Source organism: Canis aureus, chromosome X (assembly GCF_053574225.1).
Source record: "Canis aureus isolate CA01 chromosome X, VMU_Caureus_v.1.0, whole genome shotgun sequence".
NCBI lineage: Eukaryota > Metazoa > Chordata > Mammalia > Carnivora > Canidae > Canis > Canis aureus.
The window spans coordinates 35,794,975-35,813,417 of NC_135649.1; the positions used below are offsets into that span (position 1 = coordinate 35,794,975).

The 18,443-nt window shown below is 41.8% G+C and overlaps 2 pseudogenes; both read left to right on the forward strand.

Annotated features, from left to right (window-relative positions):
* Positions 1 to 6,020: 6,020 nt before the first annotated feature.
* On the forward strand, positions 6,021 to 6,841 carry LOC144309023 (large ribosomal subunit protein uL30 pseudogene; annotated as a pseudogene).
* A 5,209-nt stretch (positions 6,842 to 12,050) lies between these two features.
* Positions 12,051 to 13,837, forward strand: LOC144307926 (glutamine synthetase pseudogene; annotated as a pseudogene).
* The last annotated feature ends 4,606 nt before the right edge of the window (positions 13,838 to 18,443 follow it).

Sequence of the window (18,443 nt, forward strand, 5' to 3'; positions counted from 1 at the left end):
CTGAGCTGAAGGCAGACGCTCAACGGCTGCACCACCCAGGCGTCCTGAGAACTTCAATTTCTAAAATGGCATAGGAGGAAGAGACTTTTCTTCATAGAGCTAGAATGTGGTATATGGTTATCATTACATATCTTTTAGGAAATCAAATCTTCTAGGAAATCACAGACAGATGTACAATTTAAAAAAAACCTTGATGATAGCTGAGCAAAAGCCACTCAAGACAGAAAATCGTTAAGTTCTAACTTCACGGAGTTCTAACTTGCTGTACAATGTGAATCTCGGTTTTCCCTCCTTAACTGTGGAAGGAAGGAAAACTGGAATTATTTTTCTACTAATGCCTTCAGAAGTGAAAGTGATAACAACTGTCCAACTTTAGTAGGAAACAGAATTCGTGGTTTCTGTGTCTTCACCGTTTCTTTCACAGGAATAAAAGATTTGGAAATTAAAAGTAGGTACACAAAGAAAGATCCATCAAAACGTTAATACTCAAACTATGACAATAACAACAGAAAAAACAAGGAAGGTATTACTCACTTGAGAGTGGCTCTAACCTCTCCGTGAGTGGAGACACTTCCAGTTGTACCTCATGGAGACAGTGGAGGTTTGTATCTTCTAATTTAGTGATCCTCACACTTTACTTGCATACAATAATCACCCAAAATTTGTCATAATGTAGATTTCAGGGGCACCTGGGTGGCTCAGTCAATTAAGCATCTGACCCTTAGTTTTGGCTCAGGTCATGATCTCAGAGTCAGGAGATCGAGCCCTGCATTGGACTCCACGCTGGGGGTAGAGGCTGCTTAAGATTCTTTCTCCCTCTCCCTCTGCCCCTTCCTCCTCCTCTGTCTCTCTCTCAAGAAAGAAAGAAAGAGAGGGAGAGAGAGAAAAAGAAAGAAAGAAGAAAAGAAAAGAAAAAAGAATGTAGATTTCAGATTCTCTACCTCTGGAGTTGCTGATGCAAAACCAGTATTTGAAATCGGGATCTAGTCATGTTCTCAAGTGGGGTTTCTAAGTTTTTCTTAGATTGAGACATAATTCACATACCATTCAAATTAACCCATTTAAAATATACAATTCTAAGTTTCTTAGTATATTCACAGAGTTGTGCAACCACCATCACAATCTAATTTGAGTATTTTCATCACCCCAAAAGAATACCCATACCTATTAGTATCACCCTTTATTCACCCCTTCCCCCTGGCCCTGGCAAACATCTACTTTCTCTATATATAGATTTGCCTATCCCAGACATTTCATATAAATGGGATCATACAATAATGTGTTCTTTTTTTTTTTCCGGATCTTATTTATTTATTCATTCATGAGATACACAGAGACAGAGGCAGAGACATAGGGAGAGGGAGAAGCAGGCTCCCTGTGGGGAGCCTGACGTGGGACTTGATCCCAGGACCCCAGGATCACAACCAAGGCAGATGCTCAACCACTGAGCTACCCAGGTGCCCCACAATAATATGTTGTCAGGCTTCTGTCACTTAGTGTTTTCCAGGTTCATCTATACAGTAGATACATCTGTCAGTACCTCATTCTTTTCAGTGCTAAGTACTGTTGCATTGTGTGGCTATGTAACATGTTTATCCATTCATCGTAGATGGACACTTGGGTTGTTTCCATTTCTTGACTATTATGCATAATGCCACTATGAACATTCATATTCAAGTTTCTGCATGGACATTATTTCTAAGTGCTTTTAAAAAAACCAGAAAGCTTTGTTAAATTGAGGGAACATTTCTTTTTCTTTTTAATAGTTTTTTTTTTAAGATTTTATTTGTTTATTAGAGATACAGAGAGAGAGAGAGAGGCAGAGGGAGAAGCAGGCTCCATGCAGGGAGCCCGACGTGGGACTCGATTCCGGGTCTCCAGGATTCCTGGATCCCGCCCTGGACCAAAGGTGGCGCTAAACCTCTGAGCCACCTGGGCTGCCCTGAGGGAACATTTCTAATTGAATACTTTTGTAAGTAGTCATGGGCGGTCCATACAAAATAATGACTAGAGTGACCCATTAGAGCAGTGACCAGCCACTGGTAAGGGTTAAAGGCTTTCAGAGGAACTTTGATGATAGAATAGTTCACATTCTGTGGCAGCTGGAAAAGACAAAACAGAGACCAAAGAAAGAATGTAACGTTTTATCCTTATTAATAGAAATATATAAAAATGAGTGACTGTAAGAAGCAAGCCAGACCTCCATAAAGTGTCTGATCTCATCTGCCTTCTGACATGGTCAATAGCATAGTTTATTATAGTGGTTTTAAAGAAATAGTAGGAAAATTCAAATGCAGTTAGCCTAACCAGTTCATTGTGTGAGAAAAATATTAAAATGCCTAAGAGGAAACTGATTCCTTAGAATAAGGAATGAACCTAAAATACAGAAATAAGGGGAGAAACGCTATTATTTTCACTCCCACCCCTACCCCCTACACATGGTAAAAATACAGAGTGCGATTCACACAAAGCCTAAGCTACACTATGCCTTTTGTTCAGCTTTTCCTTGTGTTGTATGTGGAGCTAAAGTATACTTCTCTGGCTCAAAGCAGGCTTAGTAAGTCAGGCCTTTTTTTTTAACAACTTCTTAAATTCATGAATGGACTAAATCTATGGTGGAAGTTCAAATACCATCCATGTGGATTTTAGGCCTAGAAAAACCTCATCATCCAGAACTTAGACCTTTTCTCCCATAATTAAAAAAATGATAAAGATAATGATTAATTTGTTGGGGCCTATTCAATCACGTTTCTCTAGTGGCCACAAAAATCAACCATTTTTAATTCACTCTTTTCCCAGGTGTCTTAACCTCTTGCATGACAGCCAGCTAGACTGTGAACAAACTCTGATTTAGTTGTCAAAAAAGTTGATTTTTAAAAATCTGTTACTTTGTGTCATAGTGACTGATCTTTAGGCGTTCTCACAAACCTAGTTCTGTGGCTCTTTTGTAGGCAAAAGTAGGCTGTGGGGCTCTAAGAGTTTTTTCAACTTAGGAGAAATTAGCAACAGGGATGAAAATAGCTCTGTTGACTTATCAACCTAATAATCAGCAGCACTATTACCAAAGAAGATTAAAATATGGTCCTGCCCTGGAAGAGCCAATACTCTTGCTGAAAATAACGAGACACATGCATCGTGGAGTTCGAGAATATCATAAGATATTACATTATCTCTGCCAAAGGAATTCAGACATGGGAGAGATAAACGTGGGCTCAAACAGTTAAAGATGACATTGTGGATAAAGTAAGATTTAAGCTGAGTCTGAAGTTTGGGGAGGATTTGATCAGAATAAGGGAAAAGTATTTCTGGAATGGGCAAGAGTGTGAACAGTGACTGAGCTGAAAGATTTAACATAATGTGGAATGGAAGACACATGCTTAGAAACAAATGAGAAGCAAGGGTATATAAATTGGAGAGCCAGATCCTGATGAGTCTTGGAAATTAGGCAGACATCCAGAAGCTGCTTCTGCCGAAACTTGGGAGAGTCTCACCAGAGCTGAGTGTGTCCAGCTGGATTTTATTCAAAGAGAGCTGCCTGACTATTAAAGAAATAAAAACCAAGAGTGGGGATATGGGGAAGAGGGTGGATAAGGAACTTGCAGATGTGGCCAATCCAATTCCAAGAATAATTAACCAGTGTATACTATGTGCATTCCAGGCACTGGTTTGGATGCTTCCAGGGATTAAAGGATGAACAAGGGTCCCTGATCTCGTGGAGTTTACAGTCCAGACGTGCATATTGCTGATGCCAGCAAGAAAGTAATGTATGTTTTAAATACAAACAAGGAACAAAGGGGGCACAGAATAAGCATTAATTCTATCATGCTATATTAATTTTATCAAGAGAAAAAGCGACTTTTTCATTCAATATGAAAAATATCAGGCTTTTAGCACTGGCAAGGTAGTGGGCTTGGTCAGGTAGGGGATCCAGCAAGTACAACAGAAAGAAGTAGGCTATGTTTGGGGAAATGCAAGAAGCTTAGCCAGTCACCAAAGGAGAATGCGTAGAATAGTAGAGAATTGTGTGAAAGCTGAAAAAGTTGGTTAGGGCCAGAGGGATGGAAAAAAAGTCAGAGAGAGGAATTTGGACCTAGCAGATGATTTGTAGTCACTGTAAGTTCTTGAGGGGGAGTGAACTGCTGTTCTCATATTTATCGAATCTACTATATGAAAAGCCCCAGGCCACGAAAGCAGCGTGTGAGTAATTAGCCTGGCAACAGTATACAGAACATATTTGAAAGTGGGTGATATTGAGGTCAGGAAGGTCAACCAGGAAGATGTCTTTTATAGTATCTGTTATAGTAACCTAAGGGTGAAGAGATGAGAGAATAGTGGAAGGATAAAAGAGAAAAAGGAGTCAATACATGAGCCACATTTCAAAGGAAATGGTGTTAAGTTGTCATGGCTAAGAACATACATCCCATAAAGTAGATGAAGGAGCTAGAGATGCCTGATGTATAGAGCCCCAGTGATTAGGAGACTCTTAGTTTCAACTGACAAACACAGAGATTATATTGCAAGAACTAACTGAATTGGGGTGGTTGGGTGCTACGGTATTTATTTCTAGTTGATTTGAAGTGTCAGGTGACCAATATTCCATTGGATTACTCTGATTAAAACATGGATCTGGGAGATATTTGAAGCCACGAGATTAAATGAGTTTCTGAGGAGTGAGGGAAGGAAGGAAACAAATATTTTTTAATGCTTTTATGTTCCAGACAATGAATGTGAAGAAAAAAAGTAGAAGTGTGAAGAATAGAGTCTTGGGTGAAATGTCCAAAGTTAAGGGACAGGGAAGGGGTCAGCAAACAAGAAGGACTAGAAATTGTCAAAAACGTAGAAAGGGAATCTACAGACAATGTGTTGCTGAAAACAAAGAATAATTTTAAGAACACAGGGAAGGATCAAATAATTTGAGTATTCAGAAAGATTAAAAATGACAATAAAAGCTTTGCATTTGGTAAGGCTCCTTGGTGACACTGAATTCAATTCCATCTCACAAATACTTCTTGCACATCTCCTGTATAATTAGCATCAGAGGCCTAAAAACACCCTCGTGGAGGATACAGTCTAGAAGAAAGACTAGTAAACTGTCAATTACAAGACTAACTATTAAGTGCAACATAGGGAGACATAGGATACTAATGTAGCACATAAGGTGTGCCACCTATCCCAGATTGGAATGATCTGGAAGGTTTTTTGGAGGAAGTAACATTTAAACCAGGACCTATAGGATGAGTTGGAATTAGCTAAATGAGAGGCAAAGGGTGACCTGAGCGGGAAATACCCAATGTGGTGATCCAGAGAGAAAAGAAAGTATGATCACTCTGAAAGAAATAGAGATTTTGTAGAGAGATTGTTGAAGAGGTCAGCAGGGGTCAGCTGATGAAGAATGTTATAGAGCCGCAAGAATGTTATAGAGCCGCATCAAAGACTTTGAATTTAATCCAGATTGGTATTGGGAAACTGCAGAAGGGTTTTATTTATTTTTTTTTAATTTTTTATTTATTTATGATAGTCACACACACACAGAGAGAGAAAGAGAGGCAGAGACACAGGCAGAGGGAGAAGCAGGCTCCATGCACCAGGAGCCCGACGTGGGACTCGATCCCGGGTCTCCAGGATCGCGCCCTGGGCCAAAGGCAGGCGCTAAACCGCTGCACCACCCAGGGATCCCTGCAGAAGGGTTTTAGCAGGAGAATGATACAATCAATTTTGCTTCAGAAAGATCCCTCTGAAGAAAAAAAATAGATCTCTCTGACTGCATGTACACTGGGGCAAGATTAAGTTCAGGTTGACCAATAATGAGGCTATTTGGGCAGTTTAAGAGAGAGATGATGGTGTTAATATGAACGGAGAGGAGTGGGTGGACTCAATAAATATGTCGAAAGTAGCACTGACAGTTCTTGCTGACTAGTTGGTGTGGGAGATTTGGGGAAAGAGAAGAACCAAGAATGATGCCATTATTTTTGGCCAGGACAACTGAGTGGATGCTGATATAAAATACACTGGAACTTCCTCTTTTTCCGGCTGGAACCATGGAGGGTGCAGAAGAGAAGAAGAAGAAGGTTCCTGCTGTGCCAGAAACCCTTAAGCAAAAGCAAAGGAACTTCGTGGAGTTGAAGATCAAGCATCTGAGAAAAAGGTTTGCCCAAAAGATGCTTCGAAAGGCAAGGAGGAAGCTTATCTATGAAAAGGCTAAGCATTACCACAAGGAATACAGGCAGATGTACAGAACTGACATTCGCATGGCGAGGATGGCGAGAAAAGCTGGCAACTTCTATGTGCCTGCAGAACCCAAGTTGGCATTTGTCATCAGGATCAGAGGTATCAATGGTGTGAGCCCAAAGGTTCGAAAGGTGTTGCAGCTTCTTCGCCTTCGCCAGATCTTCAATGGCACCTTTGTTAAGCTCAACAAGGCTTAAGTTAACATGCTAAGAATTGTGGATCCATATATAGCATGGGGGTACCCAAACCTGAAGTCAGTGAATGAATTGATCTACAAGCGTGGTTATGGCAAGATCAACAAGAAGCGAATTGCCCTGACAGATAACACATTGATTGCTCGGTCTCTTGGTAAATATGGCATCATCTGCATGGAGGATCTGACTCACGAGGTCTATACTGTTGGAAAATGTTTCAAAGAAGCCAACAACTTTTTATGGCCCTTCAGATTATCTTCTCCACGCAGCGGAATGAAGAAAAAGACCACCCATTTTGTAGAAGGTGGAGATGCTGGCAACAGGGAAGACCAGATCAATGGGCTTATTAGAAGGATGAACTAAGGTATCTACCATGATTATTTTTGTAATCTGGTCAGTTAATAAATGACTACTTTCAAATGGAAAAAAATAAAATAAAATAAAATACACTGGATGAGGAGTAGTTTTGACAATATAATATGATAAGTTCCGTTTTGAACATGTTTATTTTATTTTATTTTATAAGATTTTATTTATTCATTTATGAGAGACAGAGTGAGAGAGGCACTCTTCATAGGCAGAGGGAGAAGCAGGCTCTTCGCAGGGAGCCCGATGTGGAACTTGATCCCGGGGTCATTTCCTGAGCCGGAGGCAGATGCTCAACCACTAAGCCACCCAAGTGCTCCTGAACATACTGATTTTAAGGTACCCACTGGACATCGTAGTGGTGGTATGTGGTAGGCAATTGGCTAACCGTATCTCAAGTTCAGGAGGGAGATTTAGTTCAGAGTTAGAGATTTGGGGGACAATAGCAAGTAGTTGGTAATTGAATCCTTGAGAGAAAATGAGATATCCCTAGGTGAGGGTAAAGTAAGTTGGTGTAGTGTGAGATGAGAGATCTGAAGACAGAACACTGAACAATACAAAAATTTAAGGGCTGATCAAACAAAGGAGATTTGACAAAAACAAAACAAAACATCAGAAAAAACCTGGGAAGGAAGCATGTGTGTCCCAGCAAAGAAATAAGACTGCAATTTCAGAAGTCAGTAGCAAAGGGCTTTTCTAATGGAGGAAGCCTATCTCATTGGATGATTGATGGGGGGGGGGGGGAGCCAACAGAGAGGAATACAGTGCAGATGTGGCTAAGGAAGCCATAAATGCTACTGCAAGGTCTTTCCAGAAACAGGGTAGCACAAGAGTGAAGACTCATCAAGGAGACTCTTTTTCTTTTATTTTTATTTCATTATTTTTTTATATTTTTAATTTATTCATGAGACAAAGAGAGAGTGGCAGAGACATAGACAGAGGGAGAAGCAGGCTCCTTGCAGGGAGCCCAAAGCAGGACTCGATCCCAGGACCCTGGGATCATGCCTGAGCCAAAAGCAGACGCTCAACCACTAAGCCACCCAGGTGTCCCAGACTCTTCTTCCTTTAATAAGAACAAGAATGATAGGACAAAGAGTGGGAAATGGGCTATTGGTAGCAGAGGAAGCTTGCACTGGATGGCCAAAACTTATTAGTGAAGTAGGAGTTGAGGTTTCTGCAGAGCAAGCATGTGAGGAAAGGGAAAACAAATTAGATGGAAGAAAGAGTTGTGCCTTAAATGCCTCAAAGTTGCAAATGTCACCATTCCTGACAATTATTCACTTATAAGTGAGCTACTTTTAAGTAGTATTTGTGGTTATTTAAGTGGTTGTACAACACATCAGTAAATCTAAAACATCTTAGAGTTGCAGGCCTAGAAGATGCTGGAGATATGAGGTAGAAAAGTAATATTTTCTCGTAATCCTCTTAGCATAATAAGACTGGTTTACACAGTCTAAAAGACTAAATCTGGAGTGCCTGGGGGTGGGGCTCAATTGTTAAGTGTCCAGCTCTTGGTTTCAGCTCAGATCATGATCTCAGGGTCCTGAGATCAAGCCCTGTGTCGGGCTCCATGCTAAGCAGGGAGTCTGCTTGAAGATTCTCTCCCTCTGCCCCTTCCCCTGCTCTCTCTCTCTCTCTCTTTCTCTCTCTCTATGTCAAAATAAATAAATAAATCTTTTTTTTTTAAAAGAAGTCTGAGAGGTTATTCTTAGATATAATTAAATATACTGACATAGCTTTAAGGTTTGGCATCAATAATAAAAGTTCTAATTTTGATATAGTATTAATTAACCTAATAGATATCACTTAATGAGTGCCAACTTATGCCAGGTCTGACACTTGTTCCACTTTATACTCAGTAGATTCCCACCAGGGCATGTATTCCTACTACCACCACCACCACCACCAGCACCCCCCACCCTGGGGACTTTTGGCAATGTCTGAAGATATTTTTGATTGTCACAATTTGGAGGGGGTAGTTGTGGATAGAGGCCCGTGATGCTGCTACATAATCCTACAATGCACAGGACAGGCTCCCACAATAAAGCATTATGCCACCCGAAATGTCAACAGTGGAGAAACCCATTGACATTAGGGAGAACTATACCTCCCTTGCTGGATTGTTGTGTGAATTACACAAAACGATAGGTATAAGTCTCTCTACTATAAATATAAGGAAATGGAAAATTGGGGAGGTTAAATAACTTGCCCAGGGTCACATGACAAGGTCTGAAGAAGAACCAGATTTTGAACCCATCTGCCTGATTCCAAAGTCAAATTTTTAAAAAAGATTTTATTTATTCATTCATGAGAGACACAGAGAGAAAGAGAGAGGCAGAGACACAGGCAGAGGGAGAAGCAGGCCCCATGCAGGGAGCCCGATGTGGGACTCGAACCCGGGTCTCCAGGATCACACCCTGGGCCAAAGGCAGGCGCTAAACCGCTGAGCTACCCCAAATCAACTTTAAATCACTATATACATTGCCACTTTGTATTCAAAACACACAAACTACCATAAAACCCATATAACTATTATAAGTAATTCGTCCTAAAAATGCCTTTGTTAGTACCCTAACATCTGCATACCTCCTAAGTTTATGTAGGATCCATCTGTCAACTCTAAACCTTTTCCATCCAAGAATAACAGAATAGCTTTGTCCTATAGAAAACAGATTTGAGTCAGGCGCATCAGATGTGGACATACCAACATGACATGTTTTACCACTCATGGGTACCTTCCAACTGAAAAGCTTTCGTGTGATGGCCAGTTATGGATCCATTCTCTATTTCCACACAACGTCCCCATGATGAGATGGATTCTTTCTGGGCTTTATATCACAATTGGACTTCTGTGCTGACACCATCCATCACGCCAACTGCCCAAGTGCCTCTCGACAATCACTAGGCAGGAGCCAAACTCCAAGGTACACAAATACAGGTTAAAAAGTCCTTGGTGACTATGGAGCTTTGGTGGGTTTCTTTAGTTTGTTGCTTTGTTTTGTATTTGCTATTTTTGTTACAGTGGTTATAGTGAACTTCTTTGGAGGACTGTACCAGCAAAATAAAACAGAATAACTGCAATTATCCCTAAAAGAGGTAGATTTTTGCAAAAAGCCTGACTTCCATATTGAACATTTTCCCAATTTGTTTTCCTCAGGGTATGAGTGCAAATAATTATATGGTTTATACCCTCTTCTCTTATGTACCTAAAGTGACCTGCTCATCGCAGTTTCCCCAGAACGCTCATATTGAAAACTGAAATTCCACTTACTGGGAATCCCTTCAGTCCCAGGCAACAGCAATACTCTAGCCTTAGGTATTATATGGAGATTAATAACTAATGCTGAAGAACAAAAGCTAATATTACTAGTATTTGTTGAGGTTCAGTCAGAAGAAGGTTTAGTATCAGAATTCAGCTTGATGAGTATTGATCATCATTTCTGGCCCTCACCTGTTTTTTTTTCTTCCAAAGATGATTTTTGAAAGAGGAAAACTCGGGATCCCTGGGTGGCGCAGCGGTTTGGCGCCTGCCTTTGGCCCAGGGCGCGATCCTGGAGACCCGGGATCGAATCCCACATCAGGCTCCCGGTGCATGGAGCCTGCTTCTCCCTCTGCCTATGTCTCTGCCTCTCTCTCTCTCTCTCTCTGTGACTATCATAAATAAATAAAAATTAAAAAAAAATTAAAAAAAAAAGAAAGAGGAAAACTCCATCAAACCCTAATATTACATCAATAGATTGCTGGTGGGATCCTCTCACAGGATGCCATTTGTCAGCAAGCAAAGGACTCTTCACACTGTAACACAGTGGTTGTGGATTCCGGCTACCTATAAAATTACCTGGGAGGGGGTACTTCCAAAAAATCTGGCTGCCCAGGCTGCACACAAGACCAATTAAATTAGAATCTCTTGGGGGTGGGACACAGGCAGCAGTGTTTTTAAAGCACTTCCAAGGGGTGCCTGGATGGCTCAGTTAGTTAAGCGTCTGCCTTCAGCTCAGGTCATGATCTTGGGGTCCTGGACCAAGCCCTGGTCAGGCTCCCTGCTCAGCCCTCTGTCTCTGCCTGCTGCTCCCTGCCTGTGCACTCTGTATCTGTCAAATAAATAAATAAATAAATAAATAAATAAATAAATAAATAAAATCTTAAAAAAAATAAAGTACCCCCAACTGTTAGGATATATAGGCAGGGTAGGAATGGTGTGGTAGCAATGAAGCTCCCTTTCTCTTCACTGTGCATGTGGCTTTTGAGGATATGAAGTGTTAGACACTTACACTGTATGACTGAGGGGTGCTAAAAGGGTCTCTGCTGCCCCTTTCTCCCCATCCAATGTTCCATTATCCAAAATGACACTGTGGGTTTTTTTTAAGATTTTATTTATTTGAGAGAGAGAAAACACAAGTGGGGGAGGGGCAGAGGGACAAGGAGAAGCAGGCTCCCCAGGATCACAACCCAAGCCAAAGGCAGACGCCTAATGGGCTGAGCCCCCCAGGTGCCCCTAAAATGGCACTTCTTGAAGATCAACAGTCTTTCTCTGGAGATATATTAGCAAAAGCAGGCAGGAGCAGAAAACAGGAAGTATTAAGTTTTGGAAGGATTTTTCGACTTCAGGAGGCCCTAATTCAACTGTTGGGAAAGGCTCATCTACCCTTATGCTTATGTCTGTCCCATAAGATGAAAGACTACACAAGGAAAAGTATTGTAAATCACAAAATGTTACCACAAATAAGCCTGATACCTAAAGCAAAGGTGCTCTTAACCCCTATGTGTATTGCAGTATTATTTACAAAAATAGCCAAGATATGGAAGCAGCCCAAGTGTCCATCCATACATGAATGGATAAAACACATACACAACACACACACACACACACACACACACACAGTGAAATATTACTCAGCCATAAAAAAGAATAAGATCTTACCATTTGTGACAACATGGATGGACTCAGGAGGTATTATACTAAGTTGAAATAAATAAATCAGAGAAAGACAAATATCATATGAGCTCACTTATACGTGGAATCTGAAAAAACAAAACAAACAACAGACTCTTAAATACAAACTGCTGGTTGCCAGAGAGGAAGGGGTGGGAAGAGGGGTAAAATCAATAAAGGGGATTAAGAGATATAAACTTTTAATTATAAAATAAATAAATCGGCAAGGCTGAGAATGGGAGTAGAGCGGAGCTTCTGAGCAGCACACCGGGCCTCTCTTCTCCACACCTCGCTCTCGCGGCCTGCCCGCCCTGCTCCTGCTAGCCTGCTAGCCACCCAGAACAACTTCCACCATGGCCACCTCCGTGAGTTCCCACTTGAACAAAGGCATCAAGCAGGTGTACATGTCCCTGCCTCAGGGCGAGAAAGTGCAAGCTATGTATACTTGGATTGACTGGACTGGAGAAGGATTATGTTGCAAGACCTGGACCTTGGACAGTGAGCCCACGGGTGTCGAAGAGTTGCCTGGATGGAATTTTGATGGCTCTAGCACCTTTAAATCTGAAGGCTCCAACAGTGACATATATCTTGTCCCTGCTGCCATGTTTCGCGACCCTTTCTGCAAGGACTCCAACAAGCTGGTGTTCTGTGAAGTCTTCAAATACAACAGAAAGCCGGCAAAAACCAATTCAAGGCATACCTGTAAACGGATAATGGACATGGTGAGCAACCAGCACCCTTGGTTTGGAATGGAGCAGGAATATACTGTCACGGGCACAGATGGGCACCCTTTTGGTTGGCCTTCCAGTGGCTTCCCTGGGCCCCAAGGTCCAAACTACTGTGGCGTGGGAGCAGACAAAGCCTATGGCAGGGATATCGTGGAGGCTCACTACCGGCCTGCTTGTACGCTGGCATCAAGATTGCTGGGACAAATGCTGAGGTCATGCCTGCCTAGTGGGAATTCCAGTTAGGACCCTGTGAAGGAATCAACATGGGAGATCATCTCTGGGTGGCCTGTTTCATCTTGCATCATGTATGGAAGACTTCAGAGTGATAGCAACCTTTGATCCTAAGCCCATTCCTGGAAACTGGAATGGTGCAGGCTGCCACAAACTTCAGCACCAAGACCATGTGAGAGGAGAATGGTCTAAAGTACATTGAGGAGTCCATTGAGAAACTGAGCAAGTGGCACCAGTACCACATCCGAGCTGCGAACCCAAGGGAAGCCTGGATAATGCCCAGCGCCTAACTGGATTCCATGAGACATCCAACATCAACGACTTTTCCGCCGGCGTGGCCAACCATGGTGCTAGCACCTGCATTCCCTGGACTGTCTGCCAGGAGAAGAAGGGTTACTTTGAAGACCGTCGCCCCTCTGCCAACTGCAACCCCTTTTCAGTGACAGAAGCTCTCATCCGCACATGTCTTCTCAACGAAACTGGCGATGAACCCTTCCAGTACAAAAACTAAGTGGACTAGACTTGCAGCCATCGAACCCCTCCTAGTTCTCCATCCTGCCTCCGTGTTTGCCCCTCTCTTGACTGTCCTAATAGCTGTAACTCAAAGGGCAGAATGTCAAGGTCTTTTTTTATGCCTATGCCCAGTTAATATCTCTTGCTTTCTTTGGCCAGGATAGAGGGGTTACATTCTTAATCTTTTTACACGCCCCCCCCTTTTTCCCCTGTCACTGAAGCTGTCTAGTACATTAGTAGAGAGGAGGTGGGGAGACATAACCACTGTTCCCATTTAATCAGGTGTGTTTGTCCAATAGGGGTAGCTATCTGAACACAGAATAGTGTTTGTGAAGGGAGGGGGAGGGCTCTTTCTTTGAGGTAGCTGAGTGTTGAGAGGGGGAGGGTTACTTACTCTGGGGTTAGGTTAGGATTTCCCCTCCTGGTGGGAAGTTCCACTTCGTATAAGGTTATAACCAACTTTCTATTAAAAGTGAGACTTATGAGAGAACCAAGCGGGAATATGCCTCCTATCCTCCTGGTGCAAGGCTTTCCCTACCTGGGGCGAGATGGCCCTCACCTGAAGACAAGCTCAGCGTAAGGATGGATTGACCCACCTTAGCAGAAAAAGTTTTTATTGCTTGGTCCTCCATTTATAACACAAAGCACAGTAATATTTTTATATTTAAATGTAAAAACAAAAAATATATATATGGGTGTGCAGATATGTGTATTTTTTTTTTCCTAAAGGAGGAAAACATTCTGGTCATGGAGAACCAGATTTGAGGTGACTAGTCTGGAAATAAAGATCTCCTACTGAGTGGAGACTTGGTATTCCCTCACTGCCACTATAAGGCTCCCATGTGCCCTGCCCACCCTTCTGCAGGTGGGGGCAGACACTGGTCAGTTAACAGGTGGAAAGCATGGTGTAAAAGGAGGAGTCACCTGAGCCCCGTGGCTTTGGTTTAAAAGACACATATGTACACAGAGGTTTAGAAATAAAGAGTTGGCTGGTCAACTTGCATGTTATTATTGGATTATTGACAAAGGATTATTGGAATTATTTTCTGATGGGACTAGCATGTCACTAAAGCAGGCCTTGTGATATATTAAAATTTTTTGAAAAGCAAAAAATAAAAATAAAATAATCGCAGAGATGAAAAGTACTGTCTAGAGAATAGAGTCAATATTATAATAACATTGCTGTATGGTGATGGATGGCAACTACACTTAATTATGGTGAGTGCTGAGTAATGTATAGAATTGTCAAACCAAAACGATATATACCTGAAACTTATATAACATTTATGTTAATTATACTTCAATAAAAAATAAAAGCAAAGGTGCCTTCCCAGTGGGTTGGTTCGACCAAGGCCCCAAGAGAGTTGGGCATTTGGTGTTGAGAGAACTGAAAGGAAAAGCATTGGTACTGTCTGAGCAGACAAGAGAGGAGTAACCCAAAGCTTCATCTAAATCACAGGCATGATTAAAAGGTGAGACTTGGAAATGAGGTCAGGCAATAAACGCAATCTAAAAGATCCAGTTGGGGGCGCCTGGGTGGCTCAGTCAGTTAAGTGTCTGCCTTTGGCTCAGGACATGATTCCTGAGTCCTGGGATGGAGCCCCCCATGTCTGGGCTCCTCACTCACTGGGGATTCTGCCTCTCTCTCTGCTCCTCCTCCTGCTCATGCTTTCTCTCTCACTCTCAAATAAAAATGTAAAACTCCTTAAAAAAAATAAATAAAAGATCCAGCTACTTTTCCAGGGGAATTTGTATGGTCAATTATTCTTTGGCGGCTATTTGAGAGCGTAGATGTAGGTTTGTATTCACCTCAAAGTCTACCTCTTCGATAATGTTAGAACATGTTGGTACTAGAAGAGAAAAGAAGACAGCTCCAAAAAAATCCAACCTTTGAAGCAAATTGAGCTCATAGTGGCCTGTCCAGATTATATGATATGGCAAGAAAGTTTCCCACTCTTTGCGTCTCTGATTCAATAAGCTCTGAGTAATGATTGGAGCCGGGGATGCTGTGTAGCAGCACCTCACCCATGACATCACTGAGGCGGTCACTCTGCCTTACAGAGCCGCCCCCAAATTTACTTCCCCTGAAATTCTGCAGTGAGAAACATTCCTGAAAGTATTGAAAAGTGGTTAGTATTAAAGTTCTTGCTAGCCAAAAAAGTAAACTTCTTATACTAGAAATTCCCAGCCAGAACACAATATCCTAGCTTCATTCTCTAGATCTTTAAAATGGTTGCCCCAGCCAACCCCCACTATTTTCTCACTTCCCTTCCTCTGTCTCTCCTTCCCCTTTCCCTCCCTGTCTGTCTATCTCTGTCTCAGTCTCCTCTCTCTCTCTCTCTCTCTCTCACACACACACACCACTGTTGGAAACCCATTTAAACCTTATCAGCCAAGACCTTGCCAGTGATTATTTGACAGCTAACCGAGAGCAAGACAGGTCTTAGGGAGGAAGGGGACAGATACTAGGAAAGCAAAAACGTTTTAGGGGATGAAACTGAATAATGTTCACAGTATCTGGGGCCACTGATTTTTCCAAAGGAAGAGTCAGGTTAGGAATGAAGGGTTACATGTATAAATAAAGATCAGTCTTGCAGCCATGTATAGCTTTCATTCAAGAACAAAGTCTTTCCACTGCATTTTCTGTGTGTGCATGCACGTATGATGTCATTGAGCTATTCCATACCTCTTGACCCAAGGGGCAATAATCAGATCTCAGGAATACCATTGAGTTTTCTAGGCTATTAAAGAAAAATTCCATTTTTATCATCTCTGAATGATAAAGCTCAACATTCCTAAAATAGTTAGCTTAAAGCAGCAAAAGTCTGGATCTTTCTCAAATTTAGAAGACAAATAAAATTGAAAACACATACAGTGTCAGTTAGGCATTTTGATGGATTTGCAGCTAGGCAAGACATAATTCAGGAAGAGCTGAATGACCAAAATTGGATTTTAAAATGTTTCACCCTTACGGGAAACTTACTGAGAATATTACAATAGGTCTGCCATCAAACATAGTACATTCATCTTTGAAATAGTACAGAAAAAAATATGGAATCCCAGTGAATACTGATCCTTCTGGAATATCAGTAGTCTTTTTAAATTTTTATTTATTTATTTATTTTTTATTTTTGGAATATCGGTAGTTTTAAGGAATGGAAAGTCAGAGCACAAACTGTTTTGGTGCTGGAATGAGAAAGAGGGAGCAGACCAACTTCATATCTAGCCCCATTTGGTTTCATTGGTTTTATCAGGAATGTTGGTCAGGAAGCATGCTGAGAGTGAGGATTTAGAGAAAAAATGTGCTGTGTCTATAGAGAGTAAAATGCTGAGTGGGTTTGATTCCAAATTCACCACAGGCCAGGAAAAAGATTGTGCAAATCTCTGGCCTCTGTTGCTCACACATGGCCTAGGCCTCACTTTCAGTAGCTGCATTTGCTTTTCAAAGAACAGGGTCATTTTCTCAGCCCACACTTCTCATTAAGTTCCAAACACTTCCCTAGGATATGAAACCTCCTCTTTCTCTTTCACCATTCCTAGCAAAGCCAGCTTCTTCACACAATACTGAAAGGGGCTGCTCTTTGGTGCTCAGACAGGATGTGCCATTGATATATCTTGCTGGGACAGCCCATAAGCATTTGTCTGTTGGTGTCTCATACAAATGTCAACTGTTTTGGCCCAGACTGAATGAAATGATTTCTATAAAAACTGTGTGATGTTTTCAGCATTCACTCAAGAAGAATTTACTGGATACTTAGTCTGTGCAAGGTACCAGACTAAGCCCTAGAACAGGAAGGGGGGAGGGGGGAAGAGGAGACACTGCAGGAAATGTTGGAAAGATAAAAAGATGAACAGGCAGCAGGTTCTGCCTTTAATAATAAGAGCGAATATTTATTCAATAGTTAATTTGTGCCAGGCACTGTGCTCATGGCTTTACATCAATTAGATGCTTTCTACTTTACAAAACGACTACACCCTCTCTTATAGGTGAGTTGGGACTCAGAGAGTCGAGCCCAAAGTCACACAGCTAGTGATGGGCTCAAGGTTTGAGTTTGATCTATTGGTCTATTTGAGTCCAGAGCCGGAGTATATAACCACTATGCTCTAGCGCCTTCAAAGACTTGATGTCTGGTTAGGAGAAGAAACAGAAACACACACAATGGCCTCTAATAAAAGACACGATGTAGGAAGAGACATAAAAGATTCAGCAAACTATTACAGACTCAGGAGTAATTAATTTTCAGGAAGACTTCATGGATGGAGCAAATATTGAACTGGACCTTAAATGAAAAGTAGGATTTTGGTAGGTGGAAGTGAGAGAAAGAGTATTTCAGGTAAAGGAGTTAAGTCACAGAATGACAAATACAATCTAACAGGAGCATTACATGTATCACAGAATAGAGGGTCTCAATTAAAGCACTATAAAGATTGGCACCACAGGGTGCCTGGGTGGCTCAGTCAGTTAAGCAACTGACTCTTGATTTTGGCTCGGGTCGTGATCTCAGGGTCTTGAGATCAAGTCCCACTTTGGGCTCCATGCTCAGCAGGGAGTCTGCTTGAGATTCTCTCTCCCTCTCCCTTTCTCTCTTTCTCTCTAAATAAAATAAATAAAATCTTAAAAAAAAAAGATTAGCACCCCATTGTCACATAGCTTGAACGCCAAGTCAGAAGTCAGGAATTTTTTCTTTCTGAAGTCAATAATGGTTTTGGCACAGACAAGTGAGATGAGCAGATCTGTGATTTGGAGAGTTTCAGTGGCACCTTCAATAATGGAAGGGGTATCTCAATGGATTAGAGGCCAAAGACCTGTCATGTGTCTAGAGATATTGTCTAGGCGAGGGATCGGTGGGAGAGTGAACCAGGATGTTTTCATGGGCAATGGGGTAGAACCAGCTACCCTAAAACAGCTGGTAATCAGGGCAGTTGGTAACTGACTATGAAGGAAAAGGATGGTTTAAAGGGGATGACAATATTTCTACCCTGATTGATTAGGCAGTTTATTGTGCCCCTAAGACAGGGGACGCAGAACAGAGTAAATTTGGAGGTGGGAGGAGACCTTGCATTAGGTGATTTGTAAGAGGCTATGCAGTAGGCAGTGGCTAGTCATACCCGAAACACAGGGAAAAGGCAAGAAGGTAGATATAAGAGTCTCCCCCCGAGAGAGGATCTAATCTGAACAGAAATGAGACTGCTCAAGGGGAATATTGTTAAATGACAAAATTATTTCTGTTTCTGACAATAGAATAAGTG